Consider the following 18,200-nt stretch of genomic DNA (forward strand, 5'->3'; position numbering starts at 1 on the left):
GGAGCGACTCTGACAAGGGAAAATGAGCAGATTACATGGGGAGGTAACAAGCTTGAACTGCACCACGTCATGAGTGGCAGGGTGGAGGGGAGAAATCAGCCTCCCTTTCTCTCCCAAATTGTTTGCTTTTGGCCAATCTTTGAGTAACTCTTCCAGCAAGACAAGTTACCCACACACACATTACTACACTCTTACTCTAGAAATAAGGTGGCGATGGTAAGAGGTCCAACAGAAAATAAGCCATTTGCAAATTCTCAGCTCCTCTCAACTTCACAGCACCATACTGAGCCATGCACTTGACAGCCACCACAAAAGCAGGTTTGGTTTGAGTTTCAGGAATCACTCCATCCCAGGCAGAACACTACACCCGGGGGCCTGCTGGTTCTCCTGCCTTCTCTGACAAAGAGGCTGTTGAGCATCCTCTGGGCTCTCACTTGGGCCATCCAGGAAACAGTATTTAAAGGGAGTAGATGGTCATTGACTTGGACATGAAATCAAACTGATTACTCACTACAGCTTTCAATACAGAAGGTTCTCTTAAACGAAACTGGCACTTTTAAGTCTCATTTGTTCACCCTTTCTTATGCTTGTGACCCCTTTGAAACGGTGCTCGCTTGATACAGTGAGAAACTAAACCCAAATGCAATAAGGAAAGTCCCACTGATCATTCACAGATTTGTATTACTTACACCCCACCCAGAAGTGCTCAGATATTTCTCGACCCCATGGTTTCACCAGCACTACAACCAAGCCAGTTACTGCTCTCTCTCACACTCACACGGCCTTTGCTCTGCTGTGCAAACACCTGGCAGTTGTTCTCTGAGAATTAGTCCACCAGCCAGAAACTGCAAATATTGTATAAGGCTTCTTCCTTGATTTAAGGGCTTCACTGAAAGGAATCCGTTCAGAGGTCTGTGTGCCACTGGCATCAGCCGTGCCCGTGTGCAGCCGTGCCTGCTCCCAGGGGTTGCTGCAGACAGTGCACAAATGAAGGAAACATCAAAACCCTCCAATGCCCTCCGAGTTTTTGTCTTTGCTGTTGGACACCAGGGATTTATGACTTCAATGGTTGTATTTTTTCAAAAACTTCATGCTTTTGAACAAAGAAATGAACCCTTCAAAACACTGCTTTACATGCCAGTTCTCACCCAACAGCTGTTACAGATAATATTCATGCCTTATTATTATTCATGAACGTTCAACTGAACCATTTTTTTGTTTCCACAAATGTTAGGGAAATGGCTGCTTTCTCCAGAGCTGAAAGGGTGTTTGTGCAAGAACAAGAATCCCTATTATTACCTTAATGGTCACTATTCTCAGTTGTTCATTTCCTCCCTTTAGAAATTTAAATCATGCAATCAGAACAGAGCACCACCACCACCTCACTTGTAAGACACTCACTTCCAATTCCTGAGAGAAAATAATTCGAACAGGCTATTTCTACAAAACTGTTTATCCAAACTACTCTGTGAATCAATGTCATGTTTGTTGAAATGAGGAGTAAAATGGCTTGGAAAACAGTCAGTCCACAGTGAACACTGGCATTATTTTTTATCAATAAGCTAGTGATCAGCTTTATTTCTGAACAGCTCTGCACAACCAGACAGCATGAGAGTGGGAACTGGGGTGAAAGGAAGAGGATCAGAAACTCCTTGAGGAGCTTGAAAAAGCTTGACACTTTTAGCTCTAAGGATTTCCTTTTCTACTGAACCTTTAGTGAACATTATCCATCTTAGGGAGTTTAAATTAAATTTAGTAGAGTATTTTGATACAAGAATCTGGCATTCTCCAATCTACTTATATGGCAAATGGATTTATGTGATGCACAAACAGCAGCTTTACACCTGTAACGCATCAGTAGGAAACAGGTATTTTTCACCTCTTCTTCAAACTTGCTTTCATGCTTGATAAACTAAAGACTTCCCTATTTGAAAAGCTTCTTTAGAACAGCATTTGAGCAACAAAGTTAATCCTTGCTCTGCCTACATGCCTGGAAAACAAATCTTACAACTCATTCTGAAACCAAAAGAAGGTTTAGATTAGATATTCGGAATAAATTCTCCACTGTGAGGGTGGTGGGTCCTGGCACAGGGTGCCCAGAGAAGCTGTGGCTGCCCCATCCCTGGAATGTCCAAGGCCTGGATGGGGCTTGGAGCAACCTGGGCTAGTGGAAGGTGTCCCTGCCCACGGCAGGGGGTTGGAACAGTATGAGCTTTAAGTCCCTCCCAACACAAACCATTCAGTGAATTCCAAGAGTCTCCCTCACCTGTGTCATTGGTCACCTCTGTGTTTTCCTAAGTGGAAAGTGTAGATTCAGAACCAAATCTGTCCCAAAAAAGAAGCTTCAGTGGGTGCAGAGGTGGGAAAATTGCTTTAAACACAGATACAGGGTAAGAATGGTCTCTTTTCTTAGGAGCACAAAGGCACATAGAAAACTGCACACGGATCTGTGCTGGGCTCTCTCCCAGCAACACATTCCCAGCCAATATGAAAACAGATGACTCGTGACACCAAGTTCACAGGTACCAGAACATCAAGACAGGAGAGTATTTCAAGGAGTTGCAGAAAGGCCTTACTACACATGTGAGGAATAAAAGGGTAGATGAAACTCAGGTAGAAAATGTTAAATAACACACACAAAGTAATCCTAACTCTACATATGCTGTGATGGGCTATAAATTGGTCATTTCAGAACCCAGCCTTGAGAGTTAACAAGACTGCTGAATAAAAATGCCAGTTCTGTGCTCCCTGACTGTCAAAAAGCAAAGACAGTCACAGGAAGTAAGAACAGAAAAGCAAACATGGAATTGTAACTCCAATGGAAGTATAGACACAGACATTTCTTACCATCTGAAAAAGGATGCACCTGAACTAGAAAACACTTTCAGCCTAAACCAGAGATAAATAAGCAGGCACATGGACAAGGGCTATGGAATGTTGTGACACAGCAGATTCCTGGAGATCAGCTCTCCACTGTACCTGGGACTGGAATAGGGGTGGCAAATGGAACTTGCAGGTGACCAGTTCACAAGGGCTGGGGAAGCAGTTCTTCACACAGTGATTTACTTAAGACTGTGAAACTCATTTTCACAGAACGCTGGAAGTGCCAAGAAAATTAAATTAGAAAAATTAATGGAAGTAACAGCCAAAGGTGTCACCTCTGACTCCGGGAAGTCTTTGAGGATGCAACACATCTACAATAATGATATTCTTGCCCTGTCCTGGGGCTATTTTGCAGGCTTTCAGTCTAGTTGCTGTGGGATATAGGGCCTAGGCAGACCCTCATGGTCTGACATGATACATCATTCATTAAAATAATTAAAAAAACCTAACAAACATAAGACAACTTACTCAAAACAGATTTAAATTGGGTTTTAGTACAATATCTGTGTCCCACTGAAGAACCCTTCAGTGGAGCTGGTGTAGGGAAAGTCCCTTGTAAGAAAAAATGTAAGTATGACAGGTCCTTTCAACACGATTATAGATCTGTTCTGTTGCACTTGGATACAGAAAGGACCTAACTTTCAGAATGACAAGAATGCTCTTACATTATGGAAAAGTAAAATCAAAACAGAAGCCTAGAGAAAAATAATAAAAAAATATATCTCCCCTGTCCAAATTAAGTCCATTACAACAGCACTGCCACAGTGAGGTGTCTGAAGCTCTCAGCAGCTTTGCTTGGCAGGCTGAAAAAACAGGAATCTTTCCTTTGTAATGCATGTAGGATAAATCAAGCACAGTTTTACTGTTCTTAACCCTGTGACCTCATGATCACCTTCCCTAAGTTATTATCCACTCGTACCTTGCACTATCCTTTCATTGGCCATATCATAAGGATACAAGCTTATTCTGGCTGGAAAAGCCTATCCACAAAACATACTTCTGTTCTTTCGATGATAACCTGAACAATACTCCCAACCACAATCAAATAAGAAGCTTGTACTGAAAAGATTTCCCCTAGTCTGCAAGTGCAAATGGCAGCGATAAAAAGGGAATTCAGAATGAAAAATCCAACCCCTAGGACACTGATGGTGGAAAAGACAAAGCACTAGAAATCAAGAGAAATACCTCTGTGATTCAGAGAAAATACATAATTTAAAAAAATTTGGAGAACCCCATGCAATCAAGGCAAGAATCAATTGTGTGTGCATCGGGCAGCCCTCAATTCCCAGGAGGATTCGAGCTGCCATTCATATGCTGAAGAGATTTCCAAGAACCAATTAAATCCCAACAGAGGGAGTGGAACACAAAGAGGGAGAAAAGGAACCTAAAACCCTGAAACTACCAATTTCCAGCTGCAGGCTGCCACACTCCTGCAAAGGTGGGAGTAGCCAGGCTGAAGGGCAGGCAGGGAGGACAGGGCAGGCAGGAGGACAGGGCAGGTAGGGAGGACAGGGCAGGCAGGAGGACAGGGCAGGCAGGGAGGACAGGGCAGGCAGGGAGGACAGGGCAGGCAGGGAGGACAGGGCAGGCAGGGAGGACAGGGCAGGCAGGAGGACAGGGCAGGTAGGGAGGACCAGGCAGAGTCCTGGGCTGGGGGCTCAGGCTCTGGCTGCACAGCCTGTCAGCCTGAGCTCGCTGCTCCCCATTAATCATCTGGTGCAAACCTGGGCTTCAGCAGAGCACCTGACATGGGAGCCAGGATCTAATAAAACCCTGACAGACTGAAAGTGAGGCAGCCTCCTGCCTGTCTTGCTCCTTCCCTTTCAAATGTGGGGTAAAGGTTGGGGGAGAACAAAGAGACACCAGCGATCGGTAACAACTTAATATCTTCGTGCAGCTTTATCAGGCTTTTTAACTAATGACTAAAGCAACTTCACCTCTACAAAATCAATCATCATGTCATAAAAGTCTGAAACACTACAAAATTAAGTGCCTGCCCCAGGGATATAGAGCATGTGTCATGTTTAAAGTGAATCTAATTCTGCTGGGGGTCCCTGGATGTTACTTTTTACTTTCATGTTCCTTGGAGATATTCAGAGATGAGGAAAGACATGGCAAAAGAATCCAGAATTCATGCCTTCCCTTAAAAATATGATTCAAGTAATCCTTTAACTCACTTATCAGAGCTGTGTGCTTATCAGAGAAGCGAACTCAGTGATCTAAATAATTTAACCAGAAACACACCAGTGGGAACAAGGCTGCAGCAGTCCAACAGGATGGACAACACACCCTGCTTCTTCCCCAAGATGCTCAACCTTTAACAGAAAGGCAAACAAACCCCACGTGTTACCTCCTGAGTCCTCACTGTAACCACTTCAAACTGACTCTTCTTTTTAATTTCATCAATTAAAAACAGAGGGTCTGGAAACCATCTGTTTTGAGCCACCATCCTCACATCCAGACAAGGGCAAGCAGGTGAAGATAAGCACGTGTGGTATTTGGTAGGCACAGCATTCCTGTTTAAGGGCAGATGAACAGAGTCAAGGCTGTGCTTCTACAACAGGTGCCTGTAGGTACAAAATTCCTTGAATTTCACTGGGCAACTTTCACCTTTCTCATGATACTGTGTCGTGTCAAGTTAGTTCTGACATCAGTACCTTACTCTGGATTGCACCAGCAATGTGATTTAGTCTTTGTCATTCAAAGATACTGAAGATGAGTATCCATTTTTAAGAGGGAAATAACTCAGAAATTTTAAGAAAATGACTGATAGCAGGAAAGAGAAAGGTCCAATTTAAAATAAATAAATAAGTTCCTAATTTAGGACTTGGCAGCTCTTTTCCCTGCTAGCAGAGAGAGAGAGAAAAATTATACTATCCCCCTCTCTTCTGTACATAAAAAAGAAACCAAAAACTTCTGCATTTAGGCTCACATTCTCTGCAGCCTCTTCCTCCTGGCAGAAGGGCAGAGTGAGGGCTATGAGTAGCACATGGGCCTTTGCCTGGTCCTCATGCAGGTGCAGCCTTGTCCTCCTGCACCACTGAATCACTCACACCTTTCTTCCCTCTTATGCCATTTAGACAAAAAACTCTTCTAATTTATGAAAAGGAAGATTTTTCTCAAATTGGGTCATACACCTAAAAGTGTGATCAAGGCTTAACTTCCTAAGCAATTTTAAAAAAAAAGAACACATTCTCATTCAAGTTTTTGTAACCCCTGACTAGATATTTATGTGACAATGACTTCAACTACCATTATCAATGGCTGTTGCACACAATCAGATGAGACCATGAGAGCTTTTCTCTACAGACAGAAGAGGTGGTATCTGTACAGTGCTTTGAGTTTTAAACTGTTTCTATTTCAGTCCTGTTTGCAACCATACTAACCTTTTAACAGCAGGGCTCCTGCCAAGGATCAATTACTTGCCAGGTGATTTTTTTTTAAAGCTCAAATTTGATACAAGCCTTGGACTCTTTTTCCTCCCTTTCATACAATATATAATTCCAAGCCCTCACTGGTCACAAACTTTCCAAGAACTGTATTTAGACAAAATGTAAACTGGCATATTTTCCATTCACTTCATGGAAATATTCCGAACCACTTTTGCAAGCAGCTGAAGATGTGCTTTTATCTTGCCATGAAGTCATAAAGTTTAATTTGCAACATCACAGTTGCTTCTATGGCAACAGATGGTGACATCAAACACAGGATCATGACTTCACTATAGGATCAAGAAGGATTAGCTTTGCACCGAGGAAGTTAAGATCTAATACAAACAAATAGCTATAACAACTGCAAAGGGAATTTACAGCAGGACAGTTTACTCCTTGTGTAAATGTTCTTCTTGTTTACTCCAGTATGAAAATCCCTTTAAATCAACCAGCTGTTTGTAAATTAAGCACAAATGGATTAGCTTAAAACAAGTTCAAAGGTTTAAGATGGGGTTTGCACACATACCCAGTTGTGAGCCTACAACTTCCACTGACACTCAGAAAGAAGAGGCCAGAATTACAGTATCATTCCCTCTCCACAACCTCAAGGACTTTCACCTGCCTTAAGCAGGCTGTAGTGTGAGTGCAGCACACTTGTGTTTAATTTTGAGCACAGCTTGTTACCCCTGACAACCTTGTGGGGGCAGTTATTTAATTACACAATATATTATCTTTCCTAAGAGATTCCTTATATGGATGAATTCCCTGGCCTTTCACCTTTCTGTTGCCAAAATGGGACCAAACAGAGTGGTCCCAGCTTGAAAGGCCCCTCTAGAGACACCTATTTATTACTAATGTCCCTAGCTAGAGCCTACCCTGGGTGGGACAGCATGTGCAATCAAAGAATCAGCTTCCCCTGAGGAAAAATATGGAGATGGATCTCTCCAGGACACAGCTGAGTCTGATGGCAGGATATGGAAATCCACATTCTGCAGCTGTTGCAAGGACTCTTGCAGGTGGGAGAAGAGACAAAAGCCTTACAGCAGCAGCTCAGGGGGGGAACTGCCCCTAGGGAGCCACCTTTACAAAAAGCTCTGCCCCAATTCTGCTCCTCTTTGCTGGGTTCCCAGGCCCAGCCCTCAGCACGTTGATCCTGCTCTGTGTGAACCCTGAAGTGCCACACACACACTGAGCCGTGCGACCGCTCACGCACTGACACACGACTCCAGCACAGCAGATGCCAGTCTTTCAACAAGTGGGATTTAACTTTCTGAGAAGTTTTCAAAGGGATTCTGCTGGACTACAGCATCCTCTGTGTCTCCCCAGACAGTTTTTACGCTGAAACAGTGCCAGCCTGGACAGCTTTGCTGCCTGCAGAAGCAGTGAGCAGGGCACTGTGAGCATCCCCCCATGGCAAGAACTGCCGTCGGGGGGTATAAAGGTAACTCTGACTTCACGCCTGGTCACCCTCATGCCTCTTTGCTGAGATGCCAACTGGGGTATGAAATTCTGTTCCACTATCAGAGTCTTCTTTTATGCAGACACATCAATTAGACTTCTAGTCCTGTTGCATAAAGCAGATTACGTTGATTAGCAAAACCCTTGAGGAAGGGTAGACTTCGAGCAGTTCGCTCCAGAATTAAGCCAGGCAATAGCTGCAGCACACAGCAGGGCAACAGGCTCATTTTAAACCTCACCATCCATCTCACAGGTTTGTAAGTGCTCTCTACTTTTATTAGAGGACTTGGCAGACTTTGTTGGACTATCCTTACCATAGTTAATAAGCATTAACTTACAGTAAGGGACTCACCCAGGTAAATACATTCACTTTGCATATGCACAATTAATATAACACCAAAGCAAACCAGGAAAACAATAGTACAAGGGACACTATGGATACTGATGTAGTGGGATACATTGCTTACATTCACTTACAAGCACATTTAGTTTGAGGTGACAGATATTTTGACCTTTTTCCACACATACTTATGTGGTAACACAAAATCTTTCAGTCTATGTTTATCAGCTCTAGTTTTCTTTTCCTGCTGCTCCTCAGGTCCAATCAACTTCCCTGGTGTTCCTACTGAGCTCAGCTCTTATCTCAGTAACACTATTAGATATTGTCTCCTCTCCAAATACTTCTAAAAGGAAGACAAAAGCTAAAAACTTGTTGGCCAGAACTAAATGCATTTTTTATCTCGAAACAATAATCACTCAGTGAAATAAAAGACTGAGAGAGAGGGGGAAAAAACTAAAGAAAGGTAGAAACCCTCAATGCTGCAGACATTTGACTAGCCATTTAAATTCTGTGCCACAGCACCAAGAAGGAGAGCATGGTGATAATACACCCTCTGCCCCCCTCCTTGCCTGTTGGGTTCTCAAACAGGGTGCTCTGTGTGATACACACAGGAGGCTGCTCTGCCTGAAGAACACGGTGATTCCTCTGCCAGCTTTCTGCAGACCCACGAGGCAGAGCAGTGGCTCCATCTAACACTGCCTTGGAGAGCAGAAATAGCAAAGAGACTGCAGAAGCAAGCGTGCTTCAGTGGTGTGGAGGAAGAAAAGACAAGGAGATGTACATATCTGGATCTTTTAGCAATTAGCCCAAGCAACAGGAGGAACAGCCACTGAGCACACAATGAGCAGGTGCTGCAGGCACCTACAGGAAGGGCCAACTTGCAGAAAACTATTTTGCAACATCTGCGACACCTAAAAACATTAACATGTTCCCCAAATAGTGGGCAAGTTCTTCTGGAATGAGCTGTGTGCAGGAGTCTCTGGTCCAATTCATCCCTAAGTCTGAGAAGGAGTATCATTCCTTCCCTACCAAACTGAAAGCAGGAAAAATGACAGTTCCTGCACAGAAAGCAAGGAATGGTGAGGGATGAACTCTTTGGGGGAGGCTACAGAAATACATATTAAACTCCCTTCCTAAGAGAAATGAAGCCCGAGCTATTAGAGGAGAGAGCCCAGCACTTCATGCATGAAGATGCTGCTGCTGAGTAACGGTCAGTAGCAGTGTTGCTCTGGCTGTGTTTAAACACACACTCAAAAATTATAAGGATGGTTTGTGGCCTTTGGTTTTGCTAAAAAGACCTATTTAAGATCCAAATTCTTTCAGTGTTTCTATAATGGCTCTTAAAACGAATCAGGTGCCTGCATTTGACCCACTTCTACTCACTGCTCCAAAAAAGCAATGCATCCTCCGAGTGCTGACCAGCAGATGAACCCGGGGCTGAGGCTCACTGGATCCACCTCATATAACACTGTTCATTCAAGTGTGACCTCCAGAGGCTCAGCTCCCCATTCATATTTCATATTTCGCAGATGTTTTTCCCCCCACTTTTGCTGCCTGGTTTTAATGCATCGCTGGGTCTCCGTACAACCCCCGCTAAAATATATCTTACTTTTTGTTGTAAGCAAGCAACCAGGTGAAAAGCAAAACTGAAAGGCCTGACAGGCCCAGCTTCCCACTGACATACTCCCTTGTTTATGTCAAAAACCAGGGGCTGTAAGTGACAAGAAAGCAGCAGAGAGCGGAGGGTGCCCAGAATCATTTAAAAGGCAGCAGTGGCATGACAACCTTCAGCAGGTCAGAGTTGATGTTTGTCAGGCTAGGAGGGTGGGATTGCATTAAGCTGAATTTCATTAGGAAAAAATAATACTCAGAAACTATTAAGGGGTCCCATGTGGCTGCTTCACCACATTTAATTTAATGTCTTTCCTCTCCAGCGACCAATCCACCCCCCACTTTCTTACAAATGATGACTTGTGGGTCTTAACCTTACAAGTGAAGATACCTTTGGCCCATTAGTTACCCTATTTAAAGGCTTTTGTTAACTTATAGTAAAGAGCTTGAGCCACGGTTTTACACTGGGGCTCCAGATCAGAGAGGCAGATGGTGTCATAAAAACACCTCCCCCTACCCTATTTATGCAACTTCTGGTGTGTAATCGACATTCACTCTTTATGTACCATTTTCTAGGCACCAGGTTATCCCCACAGATCTCTGAAATGCTGGTCATGAGGAATGCCTCGGGCAGAGTGTGTGCTGGGAGCTGGTGTTACTGGCCTATTTCTTGGCAAGAACGTCCCAAACAGCAAAACCCAGACACCAAATGCAAAAGCCTCATTGAATATGTAAAAATTCCATTTGCATTCAGGAATTAGAAATGAAATAAAAGACAGAAACTACTTCATCTACAATACAGCCTTGACGCTACAGTGCCTTCTATGTCTGTTTTAATTTTTTAAACTTCTTGTTCTTATTGCCCAGAACCAGTTTGCCCAACAAATGCATGTATTTTCCCCTTCCAGGAAGAACTGTAGGAAAGATAATAAATCCTGACTCTGCTGGCTACAGAAGAGGATTTCCCAGCAAGCTGCAAAGTTCACAATCTTCAAAATTCATCTCTTAGGAGTGACAGATGACTCAAAAATACCGTCTGCAGAATTAAGGGACAAAAAAAAAATCCTAACACAAGCAAGTCTCTCTTTTACATTACTTTTCTGAAAGAAACTGGAAGGCTAAAGGAGAAAAGAACCCACAAATCCCAAGTACTCAGTACTGAGGAGTGTCAAGAGGCAACATACAGGTTCATTAATAATAATAATAATAATCAATGAACAACGTCTTTAGATATCCTGTCTCATAGTCAATGAGTAAGATCCCTGCAGAAAAGGTTTCCAAAGTCTGGTCTGTTTGATTTTCAGAAGGAGAGGAGAGTATTGTGACTTGCTGGTAACATATATAAATTACAGAGCCACGTTAATTCCATTGCTGAAACAATGGAATTGCAGAACACCACTTCTCTCTTTGTGCCCTGGCTGCAAAGCCCAGTGTGGTCACTGGCTGATACGGGGCTGGAGGCAAGATCCTGCCCACCAGACTCTCACTTGCTGAGCTCTAATACCATGACATGTACAGCAATGAGCTTTTATTGATTTTGCATTTGGACCTGCCTCAAACACTCAGGTCGTCTCTCTACAGGAAAAAAAGATTATGTGGGAGTGTAGGAAGGACAAATCTGGTGCTAAAAGTAACAGAAACTGAACAAATGGTATTTCAACACTTCAAAACAAATTGAATTCTTTCTCTAAAAACAGAAAAAAAAACGTTATAAGAAAATAAAATATACAGGGGAACTAATAGAAAGTACTGATACTGAAACACAGAAGGAGCTACTGAAGAGACATTGGCTCAAATTTTCAGCTGACTCTGTTCCAAGAAACTCCCTTCCTGTGATCACTCTCTGTACCCACAGTCAATTCTGCTGGGCTGTGGGTATGTGCTCACCAGCCCTGCCCTGCTTGTTTCCCATGGGAATACCTAACCCAGCCAACATGAGAAAACCATCCTGTGTGCATCCTTCCCCCCTTCCCAGCACAGGCATTGTGGGAGAGTCAGCACAGCCACCAAGGCCTTGAAAGGTGTCCTGGAGGAAGTGGGGACCACACTAACCTGCCTCTGTGACTCTCTCAAAACTGAGACTGGAGGGAAAGCCTGCATTCCTTCAAGGGTCAGGGAAGGCGTTCTGCAGGAACCTGGGAGCGACGCTGCCAAAAACCTCAGTGGCCAGAGCGCCCAAGGAACAGCCCATAGCCTGACTGCAAGCCACACCATCAGCTCATGGGACCTGTGCCAGGTCTACAAGATGCCCGGGGCTGCCTTCCAAATTATAGAACAACCCAGTCCACAGAGTCTATCAGCAGCACAGTCCCAGGGGACCATGGGCTGCCAGGACCAAGCTGCTGCCCGTAGCAGCTCAGGCTCAGGCAGAGCTGATGTAACCACACGGCTGCAAGTAAAGATCTTCCTGTGTACCTAGACCAGGCACCAGTCTGAACATGCAAGCCCCAGACTGTCAGTCTGAGAATCTCTTTCACAGCACAAAAATCAGTGGTGACTGTCCCAGCTGAAAAACACAACAGATCATCGTGGAAAGTCACTCTGTAGAAAGCCATCACTTTGGACAATTGCCCAGCAGCGAAATGTCCACAGGTGGACAGACACATTCCTGGGCCCTGCTCATGTAATGACTGCCAGGAGCCCTGTGTTCCCCCAGCTTCCAGGCTTGCAGGGACAGCCTGGATCCCACAGATGCAGAGGTGCAGGTACAGCTGTGCCAGGTGCAGAGCAATGGCAGAGTGCTCATTTGGAAGGCTCAGAGCTAGGCAGAGATTAATGACCCACAATGACAGTGCAATCAGCAGCAGAGGTATCATCATCTCTGCCTCTTTTTTGCACACCATTTATAAAAGCCAGGGCAAGGTATTTAACAGCACCTGGGCTCAAAAGACCATAGGATTTGCAGTGCAGCTGGAATGACAAGCAATACCTGGGGCCATGATTTACCTGCCTGCTGCTGGCACTGGTGACCCAAACTGGAGTGTGTGTCTTTGCACGACTGCACAGGGAGGGGGAAAGTACCAAAGCCTGAAACGGGACACAGTCAGCATCTGTATTTTTCAATTTGTGATCCTGAGGTCAGATTTCACCTGTTCTATACAAGCAATCTTCCTCACCCCTTTTGCTATAATTTGTTTTAGTTCATATGAACTTGTGAGAGGAAGTTCAATAATTTGTGAAGCGGTGATGTATAGAGAATTCGCTGCAGGCTGCTAATAGGTTATTAATAGAGCAAAAATTGCTGCAGATTAGAGTACATAAGCATGCTGCCTAATTGCAAAGCAAAACGTCTATCACAGTAAATATGTGGCACTTGAAGTGAAATACGTGTCCTGAAATCTTGGTTTTCTTTGCACCACTTATCAACTCCGTGTCATGTTAATCCACAGAAGGAGTCGTGCAACAGTGGGGAAATTCAATGAGAAGGTTTTAAAGAAGAGGTAACATGCTAATAACATAATCCTGCTTTCTATTCTGTCAGGTAAGCTGGAGTCTTGGAGACCCTGGAAAAGTGTTTTATGCTAAGCAAACGTCTGACATTTCTCCTTGCTCTGCAAAAATTCAAAACAAAACAAAGAGATGGATTCAGGTCTCACAACTGATTAAGTTCACCAGAACTGTGCTTAAAGACCCTGAAGAGACCCTGCTAACAAGACAGATTCAACTCTACCTAAAACTTTATTGAGAGCACATTTTCCCAGACAGTCCATGAACCCTAAGTAAATTCCCCCACACTCCCCTCTAGGAACCTATTCCAGTGCCTAAGTTCACCACTTTTTCCAGTATAAGCACAAGTTCCACGGCTGAAATTTAAGAGCATTCATTCTCGGGTCATGTTTCCCCAGAACTAGAACATGTAACACCAGCCCCTCGCAGCACCAGCAAAAGCTGCAGTGGTTGAGCTGACAGCAGTTGCTGCTGCTGTCACAGGCTGGTCTGCACATTATCCCTCCTCCTCCATCCCAGCCCTTGCCTGTTTGTCTCCTCCTCGAATGAGATGACAAGTTTAAGCTGAGGCAGTCATTAATAACATGGTTTGGTTTGAAGCTAGCCCAACACAGGAGCTAAAATAATCAAGACTTTTCAGAACTGCTACAGTACAAATGATGCACAGCCCCCAGCAGAGCTGTATCCTGCCCAAATGTGCCTCCTCTTTGTCACTGCAACTCTGAGCAGAGCTAGGAGGCCCCATGATGAACAACTGCTCTGACAGTGACATCAGTAGCACAGCTGATGACCTCTTTATCCTGGCCAGACTGGCACCCAACTCCACATTGGCACCCAACTGCACACACGGGACAGGCAGTAATAGGATGGATCAGTTCTCTAAAAAGGAATATCTTTTCTTTAATAACTTAGAGGAGCTCCTGCTCTTCCTAACCACCCTGTTCACAGGAGCTACGGATCTTTTTCCTTTCCGCCTGGCAATGACTCCTGGAGCTGTTGATACACCATGGATATTCAATGTGGCTGCCACAGAACAGTGTTTCAAATGACAGCAGCTGGCTGTGCTGGATCCCCCTTCTCTCCACATGCTCACAAGTAGCCAAACCACAGTCACCCCCACTCCCTTCCTGCAAAGCACCTTCTGAGAAACATGCTCCAAAGAGGCTTTCCAAAAGAGCATCCAACAATAGGTAATAAGTTGGAGCTGTCAAGAAAGTCCAGGTAACAAAATTTTGTTTGTTTAATCATGCAAGAAAATGTGGGGACACAAATTCAACAAGCTGTGTCACCTCAGCTGTAGCTGGGGAACGGGGGACTGGGGGAGTTGGACAGCTGAGACAAACAAGCAGAATCTGCTGCCACTCCCTGGGTAGAAAATGGCACAATGGTGTGTGACACAGCACTTGGCTTTGCTGAAGCAAGTAAGGCCCCTGCAGAAGCACTGTGCAAATGCACGTGGTTAGTGATACATTTTTCCATGCATCAGTGTATGTGCTGGGGCCCAGCTGGCAAACTTGAAGTGATGAAGACAAAGCCCTTGTGCTGTTTCTCTGAGCACAGTGGGACAGATGTGGTTAGCACTACACCTTCTGCAGAGAACTCCTCAGTTGGAACAACTATCTCTGAAAAGAACCATGGCAATGCTCAGAGAGCTGCTAAGAGTCACTTGTTCCTCTGCACTCAACTCATATTTGGTTTCCCAGCTGAACTGGTACAGAGAGGCAGAGTATCCCTTTGGTCCCTTGCAATGGGCTCTGGAGCAGAGCATCCCTCCACTGCCCTGCTGCCTCAGCCTTGTGCCCACTCTGGGCACAGACGCATGGGGACACAGGCACAGACACACGGGCACAGACACACGGGGACATGGGCACAGACACACGGGCACAGACACACGGGGACATGGGCACAGACACACGGGGACAGGGGCACAGACACACGGGGACAGACACACGGGGACAGGGCACAGACACACGGGGACAGGGGCACAGACACACGGGGACAGGGGCACAGACACACGGGGACAGACACACGGGGACATGGCAGCCAGTGCAGGAAGCACCTTGCTGGCTCCAGGGCAGCCTGGCCATCTGTTCCTGTGAGCAGCCACTGCTGATGGGTTGGGATTTCTGGAACAGGAATTCCAAGCTGGTCTGTCCTGGTTTGCTCACAGAGACAACAGTTACAGTCAGGAGCCTGGCACTAGGGGAGTATTTTCCTTTTCAGTTCTTCTTTCCCCACCTTGCAGCCTCACAGAAGTTAGCAGGCTGATTGGCTAGCTCTGCTGTCTACAAAGATTGCAATGTTAAATCCACAAAGTATCTGTTTCCTACATAAGAAATCTACCAAGTAGGCTGCCCTCTATACTTCAGCATATGGGATCCCACATTATGCATGCAGGCTTTGTATAGCTGCATGTAAAGCGATATTTCTCACACATAAATACTCATGAAGCAAAGTCAGTTCATGCATCCTTATTCTGCAATTCAAATTATGCCTCATTTGTATCAGTGGAAATCCACTGTGGTTCAGGGAAGGCAGTAACTACTCTATTACATCGTGCAAGAGTAAAATGCTCTCCTGGAATGCCAGTGCCTCTACATTCTGTATTTTTCTTACAAAAAAAATTCCATTAAAAACTCACACAGTGATCACAATTAAAGCTGCTCTTGCCAGTAGATTAAAAGTACCTAAGTCAGTTCCCCCACCATGGCAAGTGCTTCGTTTGCCTCAGTCACATCCATTAACACCCTCAGTAGATGCCAGCATATTCTCTACATCTAGATGGGTTTAAAACATAAAAACCACCTCTTTTGAATTTAAAAAGTAATGGCTATATATAATAATGTTTTAGAGTCATTATCAGATGATAGTAGCCCTACTGCTCAATAGGTAAATGATTTCTGTCTGCATTTATGGTGATATGGATTTATCTCTTCAAAAGTATATGAATACACTTTCTAAAATGGAGAGATTTTCAAGCAGCCCTCCAAGGAAGGCTTCATGAACCACTGTTTATTTTTAAGAGTTAAGTTTTTGGGGAATTTAAAAAAATCTCTGCCTCCAATTGAGCTTGCAAGTGCTGTAGAGTCTGAATACATGTGAAAGTCCCACACTAAACAACTGTATCTTTGGATTGTAGGTACAAAAAACAAAGGGGAAAACAAATGACAAAACTGGAATTGTAGGTAGAAGAACGTGTCTTTCACTCAGCAGTCACTTAGGTAACATCATAAGGCTTCTCTCATGAGCTGTAAGGTGTGCCAGCCCTGTGTGGTATCACTGCCATATTACTCTGAGTGTTGTTACAGGGGCTGGGACCAGTGCTTGTAACCAAAACAGTGTATTCTACACCCTCTGTGTCATTTCTGGTGGGCTGTTAATAATGGATCATTTGCAGCAGCTGCCCAGGGCACACCTGACACCTCAGGCTACAAGCTGGGTGTTTAAGAACTCTCCCAGGAGTGTTTCTTTGTCTTCACACTAATGATTCAGCTTGATAACTCCCCTCCAGGATGGCATTAGCAGCCACACACCCAGCCTGAGGGGGCATCTCTGCTAATGGGCCATACTGGACTGGCATAACAGGCAGCTGCAATGACCTACACCATTAAAGACTCCAAAAATATCCCAGGACTCAGAGAGTTAAATCACCCACTGTGAAACTCCCTGCCCTGGGGGAGGTGCTGGACATCCTCACCTGAACCTAAGCACATTTAATCTTGGGGTTTTGGGACTTCTGGTCCCACTTCTCAGATCAAGAGGAGGACCAGAACCCCAACAGGAACTGCAACTGCCACTCTCGACAGGACTGCGATGGTTACTTCATCAGGACTGCGACCCTCATCTGGACCAACAGCTTTTCCTTTCCTCTTACTTTGCAGCCAGGGGGGCCACGTGGTGCTCAGCACAGGGGCTAACAAACACTGTTCTGTTCTTGTCCCAGGGTGCTGGGTTATACTTATGTCTTTGGGGGTTAAAACCAGTTTTCTCTGTATCATTGTATTTATTGTAATCCTTTTAGTAAATTGTAACTCTGACTTGTAATCTCTCTTGAGCTGGGTTCATGTCTCCCACTGCTTTACTTTTAAACCAGCACAGTGTTCTACCTAGACACTGTCCTGGCCCCAGCAGGGAGCTGCCCCTCACTGAGGAGGAATCACCTGGAGGCCTAAGGATGGCAGTGTCACAGAGAGCCCCTGTGAGTCACATTCCTTCCTGGACCCAGAGGGTGCAGCCTCACAGCTCAGCCCACAGAGCAATAATGTGACAGATGGCAAAAAGTGCTTCCTAACTGCAGGAGAAACAGTCAAAAATGCTGTGTGATGCACAGAAGGGGAGAGGGAGGGATAAAAAAAATGCCAGAACAAAACAAAACTCCTTTAGAGCACGTACACTTACCTAAACCACATCCAATGGGGAAACGAGTGCAGGTCAGAAGACATCAGGGACACATGAAAAAAGGAGAAAAAAAGGAACAAATTAGTTGCAATTACATTAGCTTGATGATAGGAGCAAAGAGCACCCAAAACAAACCAGACCCAATCTTTATTTGAGTGAGCAAAGTTTACCAAATTAATTCTACTCCACTGCTGCCTTTTTGCTGTGTGTTGCTTTAGCAGCAGCATGATGCATGCAGATGAGTTGACACAAAAAGCAGAGAATTCAAACCAAACCCTTAGTGTAGTATGGATGGAACACAACTCCACCTGCAAGGCTCTCAGAGGCTGCCCACCTACAGCTGTTTGTGCACAGACTCAACACAGGTGGCTTGGGCACACAAAGGCCCGACTTTGCCTTCAGATCTCACTGACTTTGGTTAAGCAGTTTTAGAAACCTGATTCCTATTGAGCCCATTAATTCTTAGCTGTGCTAAGCCTGGAGCAAATTGCAAGAGCAGATAATCATCAGGGGGGAAAAAACCTGCTTTAGGAGGAAAGGAAAAAAAGACAGGAATATGAATAATCTTCAAAAATCTTTATTTTGCACTGTGGCTTTTTTATTTTTTATTGAGGCTCCTGTTACAATGACAT

General features: G+C 44.7%; 1 protein-coding gene and 1 long non-coding RNA gene across 2 annotated transcripts in view; one reads left to right on the forward strand and one right to left on the reverse strand.

The window, feature by feature from the left end:
- The window catches only part of HS6ST1 (heparan sulfate 6-O-sulfotransferase 1), a 186,785-nt gene that overhangs the window by 108,309 nt on the left and 60,276 nt on the right, over positions 1-18,200 (reverse strand). The window lies entirely within an intron of this gene.
- LOC116791607 lies at positions 6,617-7,465 on the forward strand. The gene is made up of 3 exons (XR_004358789.1): positions 6,617-6,714; positions 7,179-7,330; positions 7,445-7,465. It is a non-coding gene; the product is annotated as an uncharacterized LOC116791607 (long non-coding RNA).

Source organism: Chiroxiphia lanceolata, chromosome 10 (genome assembly GCF_009829145.1).
Source record: "Chiroxiphia lanceolata isolate bChiLan1 chromosome 10, bChiLan1.pri, whole genome shotgun sequence".
Taxonomy (NCBI): domain Eukaryota; kingdom Metazoa; phylum Chordata; class Aves; order Passeriformes; family Pipridae; genus Chiroxiphia; species Chiroxiphia lanceolata.